General features: G+C 48.4%; 1 long non-coding RNA gene across 1 annotated transcript; it reads right to left on the bottom strand.

The window, feature by feature from the left end:
• Positions 1-1,700: 1,700 nt before the first annotated feature.
• Positions 1,701-17,818, bottom strand: LOC140424810 (uncharacterized). The gene is made up of 2 exons (XR_011947694.1): positions 17,717-17,818; positions 1,701-1,994 (listed from the first exon to the last, which is right to left on the bottom strand). It is a non-coding gene; the product is annotated as an uncharacterized lncRNA (long non-coding RNA).
• Between the last annotated feature and the right edge of the window lie 3,982 nt (positions 17,819-21,800).

Genomic DNA, 21,800 nt, shown 5'->3' with positions numbered 1-21,800 from the left:
AAGGGAAATTAGGGATGGGCAATAAATGCTGGCCTGTGACACCCACATCACATGAACGGAATTTTTTTTTAAATCCAGCCAGGACGTCATTGATACATCGAATTGCTCCTTCAACTTAGAAAATCTGATTGCAACTGAAAAATGTGGCAATGTAATATTGAATTGGAATCTCTCATAGCTTCCAAATGGCTCATGCAAGCTAAATAACCACGAGTGCCAGGCTAAAAATATTACAGATACCCTCGTGACCATGATAAGCCAAGAGTGCACATCCAAATTTCTGCCTCCCCAATATGTCTACTATTGTGAGTGCTTAGAATGTATTTTATAACCAGCCTGCCATCCAGCAACATGAGGGTGAGATAATTACATTAAAAAAAGATTAATCTCATAGTCAGCAATGATCTGTCTCCTGTAACATCTGGCAATGTGTTCTCAGGACAGCAGACATCTAACAGGAACAAACAAGCCAAAATTGGGACTAGCTCAGAGTCTCTGAAGGATTTAGTAAGGATCTTTGCTATCTTCTAGTTGTAACTGTTCGTTAACTTTACATATAACTAATTGAATTCTTCGGTGCATGTATTGAAGCTCAGCACTGTCAGGAGCCAATATCGAACGAAGCACATTCAGCTCAAAATCGGGTTTTGTTCTCTGGGCACCTTGGATGTGATTCCTGAATCATTATGTGTGCAGGGCCACGAGGACAGGGCCGGGGAGTGGCATTAGATTAATTTGTCATACAGAGGGCTTGCTTGAATATGATGGGCTGAATGGCCCCCTTATGTGCTGCAATGATTCTATCATTCACGTATGCCAATTTGGGACAAAATGAGGTGCACAGCTCCCGGGCAGTTTTGCAACGAGCGATGGCGACAGCGTGCAGTGCAGAAACCATCGGCAAGTATACAAATCCGGCAGATCGGGGCATCACCATGCCACTGGTATCAATTTTGGAACTCAGCCCTTCAGCCAATATCCTTTCCAAACTTCACATGGCTGAACATATGTTCAGCAGCAGGAGGGCATCCTGGCCCTCACTCACTAACACTCCCAACCTGGTTGATTCTTTCTGCCTACTGCTTTGTTCATACAATTATCTGGTGCTTCCAGTTAACATCAACGGGAATGTTGTGACAGGTATTTAAAATATTTTTGATAACTCAAAGCTCCTGTACAAACCATTGCCTCCAAGTTGCAGTTACACAAGTATCCATTCCCCTTGAGGTATAGCGTGACTTGGGAAATGAATGGAGGTCACACAGAGCAGGATAAGTTACTGGAAGAGGGAGGAGGAGGAAATAAAGTAGGCAACATGGCAGGAGATCCTTTCTACCCGGGTTCCAAGGGAGCCACTAATTCACTAATTTTTAACTAATTCACTAACTCTCCTACCTGAATCTCAATGAGGATCACTGTGTATGGCATCCTTGCTTCAGTAAGGACATCCTCACTGAAATCAACCATATGTTGCAGCTATAACTGCAAACTCAGAGCAAGGAAACGGTTGCATTGCCAATACTGTGAAGGGTTAATCATGCATTGCAATGTCCATATGCATTTTGAGTGCTATTCAATTTAGCCCCCATCCACTTGTGCTGAATTCATGTTACCAGTGTTCCGGACAGGAGTGGGTTAATTTAAACAACCCTGTTTTCTCCTGTTGCCACTCTTCTGTAAACAGAAAACTCAAGAAATGATCAACTCAGAGGGTTAGTTTATTTGCACACACTCAAAAGAGGGGGAGGTGCTATGTTTCCCCTTGCGCACTTATACAGTAAAACAGAATAGAGAAAGATGCAAAGACCACAGAGAAAAGAATTATTGTTTCACTTGTATCCAGTGTCTTGAATCATGGTCCAATGATGTATTCCTTCACAGAGATCGGCAGGCTAAACTGATGCTGTATAGTTCACTTTTTCAGTAATGTTGACTTCCATGATGAGATAGGCACACATAGATGAATCAGTCTTGCAGGTGATGGTACAGAGATCCTAGTGGAAACAATGTAGGTGGGGACTGGCATTAAAAACTAGTCAAGAGTCCCTTTTCTGTGCTGCTGCTTGGTAGATGGAAAAACAGCAGACTGAGCTTTGCAGCTTCACTTGGCAATATTATTGATTCCACCAGCATGTCACATGACTCCCACCTCCCACTTTGGCTTTGGCAAAGAATGTGTATCCCTTTGATTCCCTGCGATTGTTCACCTTACAACCATTAAATCTGGAATGGGAGACTGTGGGGTCCTTTGTCCTAGCAAACAAATTGGCTCTGTTTGGCCAGGCCTGGTTTATTAAACGTAGATGACCTTTGTATAATTCCCTCTGAATTTGGTCTCTACAGCCCACAGGGAGTCATTAGGATCTCTTCAAAGACAACATGGTGTCAGTTTCTGTGAAACTACCACGTTAGCTCTTATTGTTCGAAAGTCACGGACAGACATAGTTTCAGCCATTTTAAAAAGGCTCTTTGTCCAATTTAATAAAGTTTATAAATTAGCCATGAGGGTAGATATATGTATATATGGGTAAATAGTACAAAAATAGTGAGGTCTTTGCGCCCTGACACCAGAAAATAATAGGGGGAGAATACTCCCTGGTATCTCATCATAGCTTCCACAGAATTCTGGAAGTTAGCCCTGAGAAACATCGCAAGTGGCTGCTTATAGCTATCTGGATCTTCTGTGGATTTCCCGCTGAAGTTACAGCCACAGATTAGGAGAACCTCTGGAGACATTCTAGGTTGAATTATCAGTGAGGTGAAACATGAGCATAAGTGAAAGATAAAAACATAGTTCATCCATGTTCTATACCCCTGGATATCAAAGGGAAAATACACCTTTCAGCCCCCATGTTCATGTTCATGAGGTCATTCAACTTCGGCCCAACCTTGTATAGAAATGTGACAATTCAGCACACAACAGCTCATGGCTGATAGCCAATAATTAATTTTTTAAAAATTGAACCTCAATGAGAATTATGTTGGAACCGGTCGAGTGGAAGACAGTAATGGGCTAATTACCAAAATCAGGGTAAGATTGGTTTGAGTGAGTTTGGTAAATTGGGATAAAATTGTGCTATTGTGCTGTCCCATTACCCAACTACTACTACATTACCTTGTCTCTGCACTAATGTCTCTGTGTCACCAAACATCGTTGTATCAAATTGTCTCTATGCCAAACTATCATGATACAAACAATCACTATACTTAAAACATCAGTGTATGGAACGGCATTGTACTAAATTGCCTTTGTATAAAACTTTATTGTGTCAAACCCTACTGTACCAATCACCACTTTAACAAGTTTACAAAATGCCAAGCTACCACTGGCTGATAGATCATCGTGGCAAACTATGTATATATATATATATATATGTATATTAAATATAAAACTGTTTCCAAATCACCACTCTACTAAATATCATTATGCTGAGAAATGAATGCACCAACTATTACTTTACCCAACTATGTGTATGCCAATCCACCACTGTATCAGAATACCATAATACAAAATGTCTCTTTGCCAAACTACCATGACATAGGGGCAGGAGGACATCATATGGCTCCTCAAATCTGCTCCACCAATCAATAAGATCCGGGGCGATATTTAACCTCAATTCTGCTTTCCTGTCCTCCCCTACCTGATATCTTTTCATTCTCTCAGGCACGGCTGCAGGGGGATGCATTCAACAGAAACCCCATTGACTAGGGTGGGACCAGAAGATCCTGCCACCAGCCAATGGTGGGTGGGCTGCCTCCTCCGCCACGAAACGCACAACCGGTTACGTAGAAATTCACAGTCATTGTGTTCAAAATTCTATCGACCTGGGTCTTGAATATACGCAATGACTGAGGATCCACAGATCCCTGAGGTTGAGAATTCCAAAGGTTCACAACCCTCGATGTGAAGATATTGCTCCTCATCTCACTCGAGATCCCTTAATCTGAAGCCTTGACCCCTAGTTCTAGACTCCCCAGCCAGGAGAAACAACCTCTTCGCACCTAGCCAGCCAAATCCTTATTGTACCATCATACCAGATTACCACTCCCCCAGTCTGTGAATGCTTTATGCCTTTTGCCAAAAGCAAAAGCCACTATCTTTTCACTACATAAGCACTAAACAATGACCTATAATTTGCTTTCTTTGTGTTCTTGTATTTTGCTTTCTCCTATATGAAAAATTGGCCACCCCAGAATTCCACTTCAAAAGCATGCCAGCAAGAGATCGGAGGCCGAAATGATGGTCCAGTTTTAATTCGAAGTTCTTGCACCCCACGAAACATTTCCGGTCAGCCCATCCAAACCTGAAAAGGACCGGCAATGTGTTAAAGTTTACTGGAAAACCAATTTGCAAGAGACTATTCACAATATGCACAAGGAGGCTTGTTGACTTGAAGTAAATTATGGAGTGTGCAATTAGAATTCATAAAAACTGAATCACAAGTGTCTCAAACACAATGCCTGGTAAATCGTTATTCAAATACAAAATAATTTGATGCTGGAACTTCATTGTTATTGAGGCAGGAAAAGAATAATTGCAAAGAAATCTGTGCGTTTATATATTGTACAATAGACTGCTAACCCTCGAGGATCTTGGGTGTCTTGCTGACATATAACCATAAACAAAATAAATTAATAGTTCGATTGCAATGTTTAGAACAAAGTACAGTATAGATGTCATAAATGCAGTAATATCAATGTGTTATAACCATAGCTATAATTGGACGTCAATTTGGTGTAAATTATTGTTGGTAAAAAATGTACAGACGATGGTGTAAAGAGTCTTGTTCATAAATGGAAACAGTACTTTAATTTGCCCTGTTGTTCCATTTATTTTCTAAGCTGTGTTTTATTGTTTTCACATTTGCAGCTGTTTGTCAATTTAATGGTGATCTCAGTGTTCTTAATAAAGTTCTAAACTCAACATTCTGTTTGTTGACTACAAGGTCCTTGGGAAGGTCTCAACTTCATTTCAAGTGATCACAAACGCACAGCACAAAACTGCTCCAGACTTGCCACTAATCAGCACTCACCAGCCACTTCCTATCCCTGTAACCTCCTCCGCCCTTCAACCTTCCAAGCTCTTTGCATTAATTCTGGCCTCTTGTACATCCCTGATTTTTAATCGCTCCAGCATCACATCCATGCCTTCAGATTTCTAAGTTCTGGAATCCTCTCCCTTAACCTCTTCGCATCATATTATGACATGGAAGGGGCCTCATTTTGACCAGCAGAACTTTACCACAAGATTTCACTTTTAAAAAAATCAAGCAAACTTTATTGCACATAAAAGACTTTAAACAGACTTCCGGGTGCGGCAATGACCAGCTAAGTCGCACGTTTCGGCACCTCCCGTTTTAACGGACTTTTGGGCTCTTATCGGGAGCCCCAACGGCAATTTTCGAAGGCTAAACCCACTGTGAGGCAACATAGAAGGGAGTCCCCCCGGATGTGAATGGACAGAAGAGATAATAGTGGCCAGATTGCGGAGGATCCTCTGGAGCAGCGGCAAAGAAGGGAAGTGAGAAGCAAGATGGCGGCGGAGGGAGGCCAGTTGGTATGGGGCCTGGAACAGCAGGAGTTCCTCCGGCGGTGTGTGGAGGAGCTCAAGAAGGAGGTGCTGGCGCCGATGCTGCAGGCGATTGAGGGGTTAAAGGAGGCGCAGAAGACCCAAGAGATGGAGCTCCGTGGAGTGAAGGCAAAAGCTGCCGAAAATGAGGACGAGATACAGGGCTTGGTGGTGAAGACGGAGACGCACGAGGCACTGCATAAGAGGTGTATGGAGAGACAGGAAGCCCTGGAAAATAGCTCGAGGAGGAAGAACTTAAGAATCTTGGGTCTTCCCGAAGGGGCAGAGGGAGCGGACGTTGGGGCGTATGTGAGCACGATGCTCCATACCTTAATGGGAGCTGAGGCCCCGACGGGCCCCCTGGAAGTGGAGGGAGCGTATCGAGTCCTCGTGAGAAGACCAAAGGCAGGAGAAATACCTCGAGCAATAGTGGTGAGGTTCCACCGCTACAAGGACAGGGAGATGGTCCTCAGATGGGCGAAAAAGACACGGAGCAGCAGGTGGGAGAACGCGGTGATCCGCGTGTATCAGGATTGGAGTGCGGAGGTGGCGAGAAGGAGGGCGATTTTCAATCGGGCCAAGGCGGTGCTCCACAAGAGGAAAGTGAAGTTCGGAATGTTGCAGCCGGCAAGACTGTGGGTTACACACCAGGGTAAACACCACTACTTCGAGACGGCAGAAGAGGCGTGGACATTTATTGAAGAGGAGAAGTTGGACTAGATTGGAGAAAGAGTGTTTGAAATGAAGTAGTGAGGTGGTGGCAAGGGACTGTGAATCAGATGGGGGAAAATTTTCTTTCCCTTCGAAGGGGGACACACACGAAGAAATGTGGGCGCCGGTGGGGAAGGGGAGGGGGAAGGAGAGAGGGAACTGCGCCATCAGGGGCGGGGCTGAGAGGGAAGCGCGGGCTTTGTTCCCGCGCTATGGAAATTGTGGCGGGAAAAGGGGACGCAGGAAGGAGGGGGCCTCACATAATGGGAGGCGAAGGATAAACGGGGGAAGCCGAGGTCAGCCAGAGTTTGCTGACTTCCGGAAGCAATATGGGGGGAGCACCTAAGCTAGAGAGGGATCTAGCGGGGGGGGGGGGGGGGGGGGGGGGGGTTAACTGGGTTGCTGCTGCTAAGGGGAAGGGGGAGCTGTTATGGGATGGGATGGTCGGGACGGGAGGGCGCCGTCGGGGGGATAAGCGAGTGCGTGGGAACCGGGTGAGGAGCTGGTCTAAAAAAGGGGCTGGCTAGTCGACGAGGGGGGGGGGGGGGGATAAAGAGCCCCCCAACCCGTGAGAGGGTTGAATGGGCCGATTAAGAGGGCAAGGGTACTTGCGCACCTAAAGAAGCTAAAGGCAGACGTGGTCATGCTTCAGGAGATGCACCTGAAACTGGCGGATCAGGTCAGATTAAGAAAAGGATGGGTGGGACAGGTATTCCACTCAGGCTTGGGTGCAAAAAGTAGAGGGGTGGCAATACTGGTGGGGAAACGGGTATTGTTTGAGGCGAAGACCATAGTGGCGGACAGTGGGGGTAGATACGTGATGGTGAGTGGCAGATTGCAAGGTGAGGCGGTGGCGCTCGTGAATGTATATGCCCCGAACTGGGGTGATGCGAACTTTATGAAGCGTATGTTGGGGCGCATCCCGGACCTGGAGATGGGAAAGTTGGTAATGGGGGGGGGACTTCAACACGGTGCTGGATCCAGGGCTGGACCGGTCCAGACCGGGAGGAGGCCGGCAGCGGCCAAGGTGCTTAAGGGCTTTATGGAGCAGATGGGAGGAGTGGATCCCTGGAGATTTACGAGGCCAAGGAGTAAAGAGTTTTCCTTCTTCTCCCATGTCCACAAAGTGTACTCCCGGATAGACTTCTTTGTCCTGGGAAGGGCGCTGATCCCGAAGGTGGCAGGAACGGAGTATTCGGCTATAGCCATTTCAGATCATGCCCCACATTGGGTAGATCTGGAAGTAGGAGAAGAAAAGGAACAGCGCCCACTCTGGAGATTAGATATGGGACTGTTGGCGGACGAGTGGGTATGTGTAAGGGTGAGGGGATGTATTGAAAGGTACCTAGAGATTAATGATGATGGAGAGGTCCAGGTGGGAGTGGTCTGGGAGGCGCTGAAGGCGGTGGTTAGAGGGGAGCTGATCTCCATAAGGCCCATAAGGGGAAACAAGAGGGTAAAGAAAGGGAGAGATTGTTGATGGAGATTTTGAGGGTGGATAGGCAATATGCGGAGGCTCCAGATGAAGGGATATACAGGGAAAGACGGAGATTGCACACGGACTTTGACTTGTTGACCACAGGTAAGGCGGAGGCGCAATGGAGGAAGGCACAAGGAATGCAGTATGAATATGGAGAGAAGGCGAGCCGGCTGCTGGCCCAACAACTTAGGAAGAGGGGGGCGGCGAGAGAGATCAGAGGGGTTAGAGACGAGGAGGGAAAGATGGAACGGGGAGCGGAGAGGGTGAACGGGGTGTTTAAGGTATTTTACGAGAGGCTATATAAGGCTCAACCCCCGGAAGGGAAAGAGGGAATGATGCGTTTCCGAGACCAGCTGGAGTTCCCGAAGGTTGAGGAACAGGAGATGACAGGACTGGGAGCGCAGATTGAGGTGGAGGAGGTGGTAAAAGGAATTGGGAACATGCAGGCAGGGAAGGCCCCGGGACCGGATGGGTTCCCGGTGGAGTTCTATAGGAAATACGTGGACCTGCTGGCCCCACTTCTGACGAGAACCTTTAATGAGGCTAGGGAAAGGGGGACACTACCCCCGACGATGTCGGAGGCGACGATATCACTGATCCTGAAAAGAGACAAAGACCCGCTGCAGTGCGGGTCATGCAGGCCTATTTCCCTCTTGAACGTAGATGCCAAGCTTTTGGCCAAGGTGATGGCGACGAGGATAGAGGACTGTGTCCCTGGGGTGGTGCATGATGATCAAACGGGGTTTGTTAAAGGGAAGCAATTGAATGCTAACATACGGAGGCTGCTGAGGGTAATGATGATGCCCCCATCGGAGGGGGAGGCGGAGAAAGTGGTGGCGATGGATGCAGAGAAAGCATTTGATAAGTGGAGTGGGATTACCTGTGGGAAGTACTGAGGAGATTTGGATTTGGAGAGGGGTTCATTAGATGGGTTCAGCTCCTGTACAGGGCCCCGGTGGCAAGTGTGATTACAAATAGGCAACGATCTGACCACTTCCGACTATATAGGGGTACAAGACAGGGATGTCCCCTGTCCCCGTTACTGTTTGCGTTGGCAATTGAGCCACTGGCCATAGCGCTGAGGGGCTCTAGGAAGTGGAGGGGGGTACTTAGAGGAGGAGAAGAGCATCGGGTGTCATTATACGCGGATGATTTGTTGTTGTATGTCGCGGACCCAGTGGAGGGGATGCCTGAGATAATGCAGACACTCAGGGAGTTTGAAGAATTTTCAGGATATAAATTGAATATGGGGAAGAGTGAACTGTTTGTGATGCACCCCGGGGAACAGGGCAGGGAAATAGACAATTTACCGTTGAGGAGGGTAACAAGGGATTTCCGGTATTTAGGGATCCAGGTGGCCAGGAACTGGGGAACCTTGCATAAGCTTAACTTGGCACGACTGGTAGAGCAGACGGAAGAGGACTTTAGGAGGTGGGACATGGTGCCCCTGTCATTGGCGGGCAGGGTGCAGGCGGTTAAAATGGTGGTCCTTCCGAGGTTTCTTTTTGTGTTCCAGTGCCTCCCTGTACTGATTACAAAGGCCTTTTTTAAGAAGGTGGATAAGAGTATTATGAGCTTTGTGTGGGCTGGAAAGACCCCAAGAGTAAAGAGGGGGTTCCTGCAGTGCAGTAGGGACAGAGGGGGACTGGCACTGCCGAGTCTAAATGATTATTATTGGGCCGCCAACATGTCAATGATATGTAAGTGGATGAGGGAAGGGGAAGGAGCAGCGTGGAAAAGACTGGAGATGGCGTCCTGTAGGGGAACTAGCCTAAAAGCACTGGCAATGGCGCCGTTACCGTTCTCCCCGAAAAAATACACCACAAACCCAGTGGTGGTGGCAACTCTGAAAATTTGGGGGCAATGGAGACGACATAAGGGAGTGACGGGTGCCTCAGTGTGGTCCCCGATAAGGAACAACCATAGGTTTGTCCCGGGAAGGATAGATGGGGGATTTAAATCTTGGCAGCGAGCAGGAATTGCAAAATTGAAGGACTTGTTCTTAGACGGGACGTTCGCGAGTCTGGGAGCACTGACAGAAAAATATGGGTTGCCACCTGGGAATGCATTTCGCTATATGCAAGTGAGGGCATTTGTGAGGCAACAGGTGAGGGAATTTCCGCAGCTCTCGGCGCAAGAGATCCAGGACAGAGTGATTTCGGGGGCATGGGTGGGTGATGGTAGGGTGTCAGATATATATAGGGAAATGAGAGAAGAGGGGGAGACGATGGTAGAGGAGCTGAAGGGAAAATGAGAGGAGGAGCTGGGGGAAGAGATTGAGGAGGGGCTGTGGGCAGATTCCCTAAGTAGGGTAAATTCCTCGTCCTCGTGTGCCAGGCTCAGCCTGATCCAATTCAAGGTACTACACAGGGCGCATATGACTGGAGCAAGGCTGAGTAGATTTTTTGGAGTGGAGGATAGGTGCGGGAGATGCGCGGGAAGCCCGGCGAACCACACCCACATGTTTTGGTCATGTCCGGTATTGCATGGGTTCTGGGTGGGTGTGGCAAAAGTGATTTCAAAGGTGGTGGGGGTCCGGGTCGAACCAGGCTGGGGGTTGGCTATATTTGGGGTTGCAGATGAGCCGGGAGTGCAGGAGGCGAGAGAGGCCGATGTTTTGGCCTTTGCGTCCCTAGTAGCCCGGCGAAGGATTCTACTTATGTGGAAAGAAGCTAAACCCCCGGGCGTGGAGGCCTGGATAAACGACATGGCAGGGTTCATAAAATTGGAGCGGATAAAGTACGCACTAAGAGGTTCGGTTCAAGAGTTCACCAGGCGGTGGCAACCTGTTTTGTTACCTGTGTGGTAGGTAACATGTGCTACTCAATCCTTGGTTAGTGATGAGGTATTCTGAATCCCGATGATGATTCAAACTCTTCCAGTAGTAACAAAAGGTTTATTAAGTAACTACAACAATATTTACATGAGTTCTTTACTTTAGTTTTGATACTAGTGATAAGGTTAACAAGATCTAACTACGATAACTATACGTAACTCCACTGGCCATCTAAACTAGTCTGCTGTTGCTTTGATCACAGTGCACCCAAGAGAGAGAGAGAGAGCCAATGTGGCTGCCTTTTATACCCCTGTTGGTCCGGCCCTCTAGTGATCATGTGGTGCTACTGATTACACATTAACCCCTTGTGTACATGCACATATAGAGGTCACCATACACCCCTTTCTTTCGTGTTACATATTTTCTGTATGTTGTAAAGAAAATTGAACAAAACATAAAATGGATGCAGCTTGCAAATGCATTACAGAAAATCAATGAGTTACTCCGTCAAATGTTAATACATTTAGTCTCTTCAGTTTTTGGGGGGCTTGCGTAAAATGGGTAGGCAAATGACATTATGTACAAGTTGTGATGATCTTGATGATTATACAAAGCCAATTAATATTTATGAGTCCAATCTTAATTTTTAAAAACATTTTTGTGAGTCCATACTTTATGAGTTTGTTCGGTCGAGTTGCTTTCTTCTTCTGTTGTTGAAGTGGTGATGTTGATGTTATTATTTCTTTGTGAACGTCATCAGTGTTTCTGTGTTTAAGTAGCCAAGAAGTCATCAATGAGGTATTTGAATGGTCGAATCACTTTGTTGTCTAATTTATGTTTTTTTTTTCTATGCTTGTGGTAGCGATTCTGTGTCACATCTTTGTTGTCTGACCTGGACTTTTTCCTGTGTTTGTGGTATTGATTCTGCATGTCATCTTTCTTGAAAGCTGGTTTGCTTGTTTGTTGTGGAGCTAATGTGAATTTGTGAGATTTGTTGCCATGCCATGGCATGTTTGTGCTCTTGCCATTGTTTTGCAGTGAGCTGTGGCATTGTCCTTCATGGGCAGAGTTGTACCATGTTGTACAGGTCGTTGTTTCATTGTTGTCGTTTCTGTCTTGGTCATTTCCGTTGTCGTTCTTATTGTTGTTATTCTTGTTGTTGTTTTTGTCATGCTTGTTGTTTCTGTTTTTGTTGTTTTCGCTGTTATTCTTGTTGTTTTTCTTGTCGTGCTTGTTTCTGTTTTTGTTATGCTGCTTGTAGTTTTTGTTGTTCTTGTTGTTTTTGTTGTTGCTGTCGTTGTTCTTGTTTTTGCAGCGCTTCTTCTTGTTGTTGTTGCTCTTGTTGCGCTGCATGTTGTTTTCGTTGTTGCTGTTGTTGTTCTTGTTTCTGCTGTACTTCTTGGGGTTGTTGTTGTTCCTGTTGCGCTCAATGAGTGTTCCGTGTGGATGACGTGAGTCATTGTTACAGTTATTGGTGTCAGTGTCCTTTGTGGTATCTGCTACATTGAGCGTTTCTTCTTGAGGATTGTGAGAATGATCTGATGTTGCATTGATGTTGGTGACATCAGTCATTTGTGGTGGATTTGATTCCTCTTCTTTGCTTCCTTGGTGCTCCTCTTCTCGAGTCATTTCTGGTTCACTTAAATCATCTGTGATCTCTTTGTGCTCCTCTTCTGGAGTTACTTCTCATTCATTTGAATCACCTTTGGTTTCTTGGTGCTCCTCTTTTGGAGTCAAAACCTTCACAATTTTATTTGACGTGGTCTCTCTGGACTCATGAATAGCCCTCCTCTGATTGCTGAGTGCTTCTGTGCAGACGAGCTGAGATCTGTCAGTCTTGCTGTGATCCTGCACATCCTGTATGGAAATTGTGATTTCTTTGTCACTTGTCTCCATACAGCGGGTAGACATTCAGTGTCTTCTTGTTTGTTAAATGAGCTGGGTAGACTTTCAGAGTCTTCTTCTGGTGGCTCAAATAAGCTGGGTAGACTGCCTTCTTGTTGGTTGAATGAGCTGGGTTCTGGTGGCTCACATAAGCTGGGTAGACTGTCAGAGTCTTGTTCATGCATGGCGTTTGCTATGGAGTGTGTGCTTGCTTCCATTTTTGAGTCTGTCACCGAGCTGTCTGTGGAGGCTTGCATCGCTCTCTTTGTGGAGTCGTGCAGTGTTCTCGCTGTAGAGTTGATCTGTGCTCTCTCAACGGAGTCGTTCTGTGCTCTCTGTGTGGCGTCATCTTCGTATTGGGTATTGCTGTCATCCAATGTATCGACGATCTGCCATGGCACCATGGTATTGGATTCATCTACCATGAGAAGAGTCATGTTGAGCTTTTCAACCGTGTTGCTGATGCTGTGTTCAGCATATTCGAATAACTCAGCCATGTCTGAGCAGTATTGTGTGTATTGTTCGGTAGACAAATCATTCCTTTTTGTTTCAGAGTTCTTATCGTTCTCTTCATGTTCAATGAACAAATCATTTTCTTTGGTTTCGGATTTTTCATTGTGCTCCTCACTTTGGGTGGTGCAGACTGCTTATTCCAGGATGTTGTGTAAGTTCGGGCATTGTTCTGTCTTTTGAGGTAAGAAAATTGGGTTTGGCAGCTTTAAATTTCTTTTTGTTCATTTTCGTGCATTTCCCTTTAAAGTGGGCGAGGTCGGGGTCCTCTGACGTCATGACACGCGTAACGTCATGCGTAGGAATCGAATGCGCATGCGCAATTCGAGTCTCCTTTACTGTGTGATCTTTGCGCAACTGCGCATGCGCGGCTTCTCGCGCATGCACGCAAGTGCAGTTTGCCGTTTTCCTTCTTTTTGAGGAGTGTGCATGTGCGTACTGGCCGGAACGCTCTTGCTCAAGATGGCTGCCAACCAAACAGAGCTGTTGCATCGAGTGAGATCCTGCCTCTGCCTCGTGGTAAGTTTTGGCGCCGTTTTTACCGATTTTGTTTTCTAGACACTAAATTTTGAGTTTGTAAAGACTCACAGTATTGATTTTGTTTTTGTTCATAAGCAAGGCATTTTTGTATAGCAGTTTCTAGAGTTAGATGCTTATTTGGTGATAGTTTTTCCCTCAAATTTTTATCAGTCCAGAAATTAATTGATTCATTATCACAGTGTCTCTGAAATCAGCATAATCACAGCCTTGTGGTATTAACTTGAGATTTGTAATAAAATCAGGGATGGGCCCTCTGTTTCTCTGGCATTTATGACAATTGTTAAATCTTTCCAACATCTCACCAGACTGACTATTACAGTGTTCATCAAATTTTTTGACTATTACCTCTATTTTGATGTCGTCATCACCTTCTAAGTAGTTAAAGCAATTATAGATTTCTCTAGCTTCATGCCCTCCTATTGAGAGTAGTAGTGCTATTTTCATTGCATTAGAGACCATGCTTAAACCATTAGCTGCAATAAATATTTGGAATATCTGTTCAAATCTTTTCCAGTCATAACTTAAATTACCGGTTATTTCCAGCTGCCCTAGAGGTCCAATGAGTCCCATAGTTAGTCATTGAGGATCCATTTGCTACAAAGTCTTCCACAGTCGAATGTCCAGTCTTCTCTATTTCTTCTCTTTTTGTCTAACTTAATCTAACTAGTTCTGTTAAAGCCACTCTACTGGTACCATGTTTTGTTACCTGTGTGGTAGGTAACATGTGCTACTCAATCCTTGGTTAGTGATGAGGTATTCTGAATCCCGATGAAGAAGATTCAAACTCTTCCAGTAGTAACAAGAGGTTTATTGAGTACCGACAACAATATTGACATGAGTTCTTTACTTTAACTTTGATACTAGTGATAAGGTTAACAAGATCTAACTACGGTAACTATACGTAACTCCACTGGCCATCTAAACTCGTCTGTTGTTGCTTTGATCACAGTGCACCCATGAGAGAGGGAGAGACCCAATGTGGCTGCCTTTTATACCCCTGTTGTCCGGCCCTCTAGTGATCATGTGGTGCTACTGATTACACATTAACCCCTTGTGTACATGCACACATAGAGATCACCACAGCTCCCTCGCCATCTGATTCACCCGATTGCGGCTTAGCAGGTCACCGCTAACAAGGGAGCTGCTTTTAAACGCTCCCTCACTGCTCACTTCCAGTCAACGCAAGCATGGCAGCACGCAGAGCTGCTCCTCACTTTGGGGATGGCAACCTCACGAGGCTTCTCGAAGCTGTGGATCACACCCTGTTCACCTGAGGGGGCTGGAGGACCAGCGGCAGGGTCACCAATACTGTCTGGGAGACAGTGGCCCTGGCTATCAGTGCGAGCAGCATGACCAGGAGGACCTGCGTCCAATGTAGAAAGAAGACAAATGACCTCCAAGGAGCTCCAAGGGTAAGTTACCACCTCTCTCCTGGCATCAGTCCCCCCACCCCCAGTTCACTGGCTGACACCTTGCACGCTCCCCACATCCGACCTTCGCGCTTGCTCCTCAGAAACCCCCAGCAAAACCCCTTCATGTTCTCTTGCAGTGCCCACACATGACACCTACTATAGACCCCCCACCCGCTGACCCACGTCCAGGTCCAGCTCACCATGCCCTCTCTTTGTCCCCACAGGAGAAAATAGCCCATAATAAATGGGAAAGGGCCACGACAGGCGGTGGAGTCGCAGAGATTTGAGTCCTTACCTCCTATGAGAAACAGGCTCTGGAAATCACTGGGTTGCCCGAGGAGAGAGCAGTCACTGACATTGAGGTTGGCCTGCACCAGAGAGACGAGGGTCCACTGCCCCTTCACCCAGATCACCTGTCTCAAGTGAGTTGTTCATGGTCCCACAAAACGATCCTTCCCTCTCACTGACCACATGTTCATTGTCTCGCAGGATCTGCATCTGACGAGGCCAGACCATCCGGAGTTGTCCCCCCCCCCCCCCCCCCGCCCCCAACAGGACTCCTCGAAGGAGAGCTCCAGGGAGACCACCACCGAGGTGCCACAGCTATCAAACATCTTCGAGCAGCGGAGAGACACACCCCTCGGTGGGCGACGTGAGTGAAATGGCTGTTGGGGCACAATCTGATGAGCACCACACAGCTGTTGGTGCGCATCAGATGGAGGCAGGAACATCCAAGAGAGAGATTCAGGAGGGGCGTCAGTGACATTCCAGGGACTGCAAGGTTGAATGGAGGGGTCCCAAAGGCTGCAGGCACAGGAAATGGTGCTAACAATGCATGGCACCAAGGCCAACACTGCTAGGTTGACGACCTAGGTAGAAAACCTGGAGCATGACATCTACGTCTTGAGTGGCTGAGTTTTAGACATGTCTGAGTCTGTGACGACCATGGCTGAGGGCCTCGATATTATGTCCCTGTTGCTGAGAAATGTGTCCCAGATGCAGACGGACATTGCCGAGGCACTGCAGAGCGTAGGGCCCAGTCTCTGAGGAGCATCACTGAGGACGTCAATACCATGGTGCAGATAATGGGGAGCCTCAGGTACTGGCAGTGCCAGATGACTCAGAGGTTTCTGGAGCTCACTCCAACTGCTCCTCTGTCCCATGGAGTCCCCTAATGCCCTACGGGCACCATCAGGGAGGAGGAAGCGCTGGGGGCTAACCCGGGGCCTGCCACCAAGGAGACTACGATGGTCTCCAGGTCTTTCAAATCCCCCCACCCCCCCCCCCCCCCCTCCTGGCACCGGCGCATTTCAAGGACAGTGGGCAGAACAGGGTGGCACAGCGATGCCAACGAAACCGGTAAGTCAGCCGGGGCACTCCTGCTCCAGGCCCTCCAAAAGGCGTCCACCAAGGGCATCAAAGGCCACAGGGCACGGAAGGCCGCAGGCTGCCTCCACCTCTGATGTGCATCCTGGGGACAGACCACAACCTAACACTGGACCATGAAAGATCAAGAAGAGTGGGGAACACTGAGTGGGCACTGGTAAGGTCACTATCTGTAGCTAGGGGGAATGGTAATCTGTCACAGTGAAATGTTCACCTTTAAAACATGTCACACCTCATACATGTGAATCCCCTGTCACGTTAAACTTCACAGTGGATCTCCCCGCACCATCTGTCACCTGTGGGCGGAAGATTGTGATCTACTACAAAGGTCCCCACTCAAGCTCTGGAATGATTGGGTGGCATGGATGTCTCTCTGCTGAGACGGAGTCGTCTGTGGCTCATAGTGCCCGTCAGCTCATTGCATGACCAATGATGCCTGGACTCCTTGGTTCGTTGCTAGCCTCCTCTTCTAGCTCCTTCCTCAGCCTCATTGGCAGCCAGTCTTCAGGACGTGTGGCCACCCCATGCACATGTGGTGCCATCTTCAGCCTGCGTTGCCATCTCTGGCCTTTGCCCACCTCAGCTGCCACAAGCAGTGCCCCAACTCCATCTACACGTTTGCAGATGGCACGACCGTAATGGGTCAGATCTCGAACACCGATGAGTCAGAATACAGGAGGGAGATAGAGAGCCTAGTGGAGTGATGCAACAACAACACTCCCTCCCTCAACGTCAGCAAAACTAAAGAGCTGGTCATTGACTTCAAGAAGCAAAGTATCATACACACCCCTGTCTGCAACATCGGGGCCGAGGTGGAGATGGTCGACAGCTTCAAATTCCTAGGGGAGCACATCACCAACAATCTGTCCCGGTCCACCCACATCGATGCTATGACCAAGAAAGCACAACAGCGCCTATACTTCCTCAGGAAACTAAGGAAATTTGGCATGTCCACATTGACTCTTACCAACTTTTACAGATACACCATAGAAAGCATCCTATCGGGCTGCATCACAGCCTGGTATGGCAACTGCTCGGCCCAGAACCGCAAGAAACTTCAGAGAGTCGTGAACACCGCCCAGTCCATCACACAAACTCGCTTCCCATTCATTTACTCCATCTACACCTCCCGCTGCCTGGGGAAAGCAGGCAGCATAATAAAAGATCCCTCCCACCCGGCTTACTCACTCTTCCAACTTCTCCCATCGTGCAGGAGATACAAAAGTCTGAGAACATGCACTAATAGATTCAAAAACATTTCTTCCCCGCTGTTACCAGACTCCTAAACGACCCCCTTATGGACTAATCTGATCTCTCCACACATCTTCCCCATATGCATCATCCGATGCCTGTGTCCATGTATTTACATTGTGCTTTTATGTCTGTCCTATGTTTTCCATGTACGGAATGATCTGTCCAGACTGTACACAGAACAATACTCACTGTACCTCGGTACACGTGACAATAAACCCAAATCCAAATCCAATCCAGTCAAAGGGAGTGAAATTGAATTTCAGGATCGAAGCCACAGCAGACACGGTCCTAGGAATGTTAGGGAAGACAGACAGGCTCCAGCTGTGGTTATGGATCTCCTAAATATTTAAAAATAGTTTGTAGGCGTCACCGATTCAAAGCCCCTCACTCTGCCCGGCCCAGGGAGACCCCGACCTGGTCCACTTCATCCTCCTGATCAAGCCCAACCCCCCCTGAGGGGTTTCCCCCTCCCGCAAGCACTGGGGCAGCAGCTGCTCCCCTCCTCACTTCCCTCAGCAGACATTCCGCCAACTTCCCATTTTGGAAAAGGAACACTAAACAACGTGTGACTTCCCGCTGGGGAGTCGGGTGTTTCCCACAAGGCCACTGCATTCAACTTCAATCTCAGGAATGAGATTATAATGAATACAAATGAGGGTTAATGATATCCTCGCTATTTTTGGGTGTGATCCGGAATTCGCCACCGCCTGGCACCAATCTCGATTGTGCCCTCTCCCGCTATTCCCCCGGCGCGCCCCGATCCAAACCTGGTGCAACACGGTCGCTGAATCAAGTCCAAGGCATCGAAACACATTGGGCGGGATTCTCCAGCCCGCCGCACCTATTCTCGGGTACGGCACACCCCTGCCATCAGCGGGATCCTCCATCCCAGCAGCCGGCCAACGGGATTTTCCAATGTGGGCACCCCCACACTGTCGAAAATCCGCATGCGTGAGTGCGCTGTCGGCAAAGCGGAGGATCCCTCCGATGGAGAATCCAGACAATGAATCTTGAACTAGTTATTTCCTCATTTAAGAAATGTTTAAAGCATAACTCTTGGAACGAATTTTGAGTCACCTGTCCCACTATCTCCTTATGTGGCTCAGTGTCAATTTACATAAGAACACAAGAAATAGGAGTTTGATGGAGTTATTTGTCCCTTCAACAGGATCATGGCTAATCACCCACATCAGCTCTACCCTCCTGCATTATCCCAATATCTCGTCATTTTCTTCGAACCTAAAAGACTTTTCTCCTGAATACGCTCAATGACTGACCATTCCCACCTAGCTCTATGGAGAATTTCAAAGGTTCACAGCCACTTGTTTGAAAGCATCTCTCTTTATATGGCTATTTAGCACAGGGCTAAATAGCTGGCTTTGAAAGCAGACCAAGGCAGGCCAGCAGCACGGTTCGATTCCCATAACAGCCTCCCCGAACAGGCGCCGGAATGTGGCGACTAGGGGCTTTTCACAGTAGCTTCATTTGAAGCCTACTTGTGACAATAAGCGATTTTCATTTCATTTCATTTCATTTCAGTCCTCAATTGTGAACCCCTTATTCCGAGACTATGGCCCCTATTTGCCCTTGAGAAGGTGGTGGTGAGGTGCCTTCTTGAACTCTGGTAGTCCATTTGGTGTACGCACACCCATAGTGCTGTTAGGGAGGAAATTCCAGTATTTTGTACCAACCTGTTGAATCCCTTAAGAATTTCATACATTTCAATTAGATGATCTCTCAGTCTGCCAAATTCCATGGAATATGGGGCTAGTCTAATCAATCCTTCATCGCAGGAAAATGCTCTCATTCCAGGAACCAACCTTTGCTGCTGTGATGAATGGTTACTGTATTACTGTACCTTTGTCATCATGTAAGGTGATGTCCCCTTTTAAGCTCAATCTGGAAGCACGGACGCCGGAGGCAAAATAATTTTTTTAATACTGGCTCCAATGTTTCGAGGCCTACCTGGACTCCTCAGAGACTCCCATCCTGGGGCCACGCAAGCTGCGCCTACTCCACGCCCGGGTGAGTCACAGAATTTCCGCCACGCTCGAAAAGGTGACTACTTATGAAGAGGCGGCCAAGTTACTACGCAAGCTGTTTGTCAAACCCATCAATGAGGTATATGCCCGGCACCTGCTCTCTACCTGCCGGCAACGCTCGGGGGAATCGCTAGACGGATTTGTAGAAAAACTCACCACGCTTGCCAGGGACTGTGACCATCAGGATGTGACAGGGGAAACTCATATGAACCTGCACATCAGAGACGCGTTCGTGTCCGGCATCCCCTTGACCTACATCCGGCAGCGGCTACTCGAAAACGGGGCAAGAGACCTCCAGGACACGCTAACGCTCGCCTCCTCGCTGGAAGTGGCCCGACATAATTTCGGCACGTACCCCGCGGACCCTGCGAGCCCCCCTCGGGCTTCCTCAGACTTGGCCACGTAATACATAGAACATAGAACATAGAAAATACAGCACAGAACAGGCCCTTCGGCCCACGATGTTGTGCCGAACCTTTGTCCTAGATTAATCATAGATTATCATTGAATTTACAGTGCAGAAGGAGGCCATTCGGCCCCTTGAGTCTGCACCAGCTCTTGGAAAGAGCACCCTACCCAAACTCAACACCTCCACCCACCACCAAGGGCAATTTGGACATTAAGGGCAATTTTATCATTGGCCAATTCACCTAACCCGCACATCTTTGGACTGTGGGAGGAAACCGGAGCACCCGGAGGAAACCCACGCAGACACGGGGAGGACGTGCAGACTCCGCACAGACAATGACCCAAGCTGGAATCGAACCTGGGACCATGGATCTGTGAAGCAATTGTGCTATCCACAATGCTACCGTGCTGCCCCACGTAATGGGCCTGCACCGCACGGCGACCCGCCCAAACTGGGGGCACACCGTGTTACTTCTGCGGGCAGGGCCAGCATACACGCCCACGCTGCCCAGCCCGCTCCGCCATCTGCAGAGACTGCGGGAAAAAGGGGCATTTTGCGAGGGTCTGCCTGGCCAGGTCCAAGGGCCAGAAACACAAAGAACCGCAGGTCCGAAAATCAGGCTCACAGGCCCGCAGGCCTCGCAATGCGGCTGCGCATCGAACCAACACGCCCCCTTCTGACGCGTCATCCGCCTCGTGCGAATTATGGGGGCGGCCATCTTGTCGGCAACCATCTTCTCGACCCGACACGTGCGATCGATGGTGGCGGTCATTTTACGAATCCGACTCGGCTGAGGACTCAGACTACCCGCAACTGGGAGCGATTACCCTCGACCAAACGCGGCCAAAACATCTGCAGAACTCGATGATGAAGGTCCAGGTCCATGGGCGCGACGCTTCATACCTCTTCGACTCCGGGAGCACGGAGAGCTTTATTCATCCAGAAAAGGTAAGGCACTGCTCCCTACGCACCCATCCCGCATCCCAAACCATAGCCCTTGCATCCGGGTCCCACTCGGTACAAATCAAGGGGTACTGTATCGCTGATCTCTCGATCCAGGGCGCCGAATACACTCGTTTCAAACTTTATGTCCTCCCTCACCTCTGCGCCCCCTGCTGCTCGGACTGGATTTCCAGTGTAGTCACCGAAGCCTGACACTGAAGTTCGGCGGACCCTTGTCCCCCCCTCGCGCTATGCAGCATTGCGACACTGAAAGTCGCACCCCCCTCTCTATTCGCGAACCTCACTCCCGACTGTAAGCCCATCGCCACCAGGAGCCGGCGGTACAGTGCCCAAGACATTATCAAGTCAGAGGTCCAGCGTTTACTGGGAGAGGGGGTCATCGAGGCTAGCAACAGCCCCTGGAGAGCACAAGTGGTGGTAGTCCGGTCTGGGGAAAGAAACGGATGGTCGTGGATTATAGCCAGACTATAAACCGCTTCATGCAGCTCGATGCGTACCCCCTTCCCTGCATAGAAGAAATGGTAAATCGGTTCGCCCAATACCGAGTATTTTCCACGGTCCATCTCAAATCCGCCTTCCATCAGCTCCCCATCCGACCGAAAGACCGCCCCTATACAGCCTTCGAAGCAGCTGGCCGGCTCTTCCACTTCCTCAGGGTCCCCTTCGGCATCACAAATGGGGTCTTTGGGTCTCCGTCTTCCAAAGGGCGATGGACCAAATGGTGGACCAGTACGGTTTGCGGGCTACATACCCGCACTTAGACAATGTCACCATCTGCGGCCATGACCAGCAGGATCATGACACGAACCTCGAAAAGTTCCTCCAGACCGCCCGAGCCCTCAAACTGACCTATAACGAGGACAA

This window comes from Scyliorhinus torazame, chromosome 6 (assembly GCF_047496885.1).
Source record: "Scyliorhinus torazame isolate Kashiwa2021f chromosome 6, sScyTor2.1, whole genome shotgun sequence".
Classification (NCBI taxonomy): Eukaryota; Metazoa; Chordata; class Chondrichthyes; order Carcharhiniformes; family Scyliorhinidae; genus Scyliorhinus; species Scyliorhinus torazame.
Note: the sequence above shows the minus strand (reverse complement) of the source record. Positions and strands in the feature narration are given on the sequence as shown.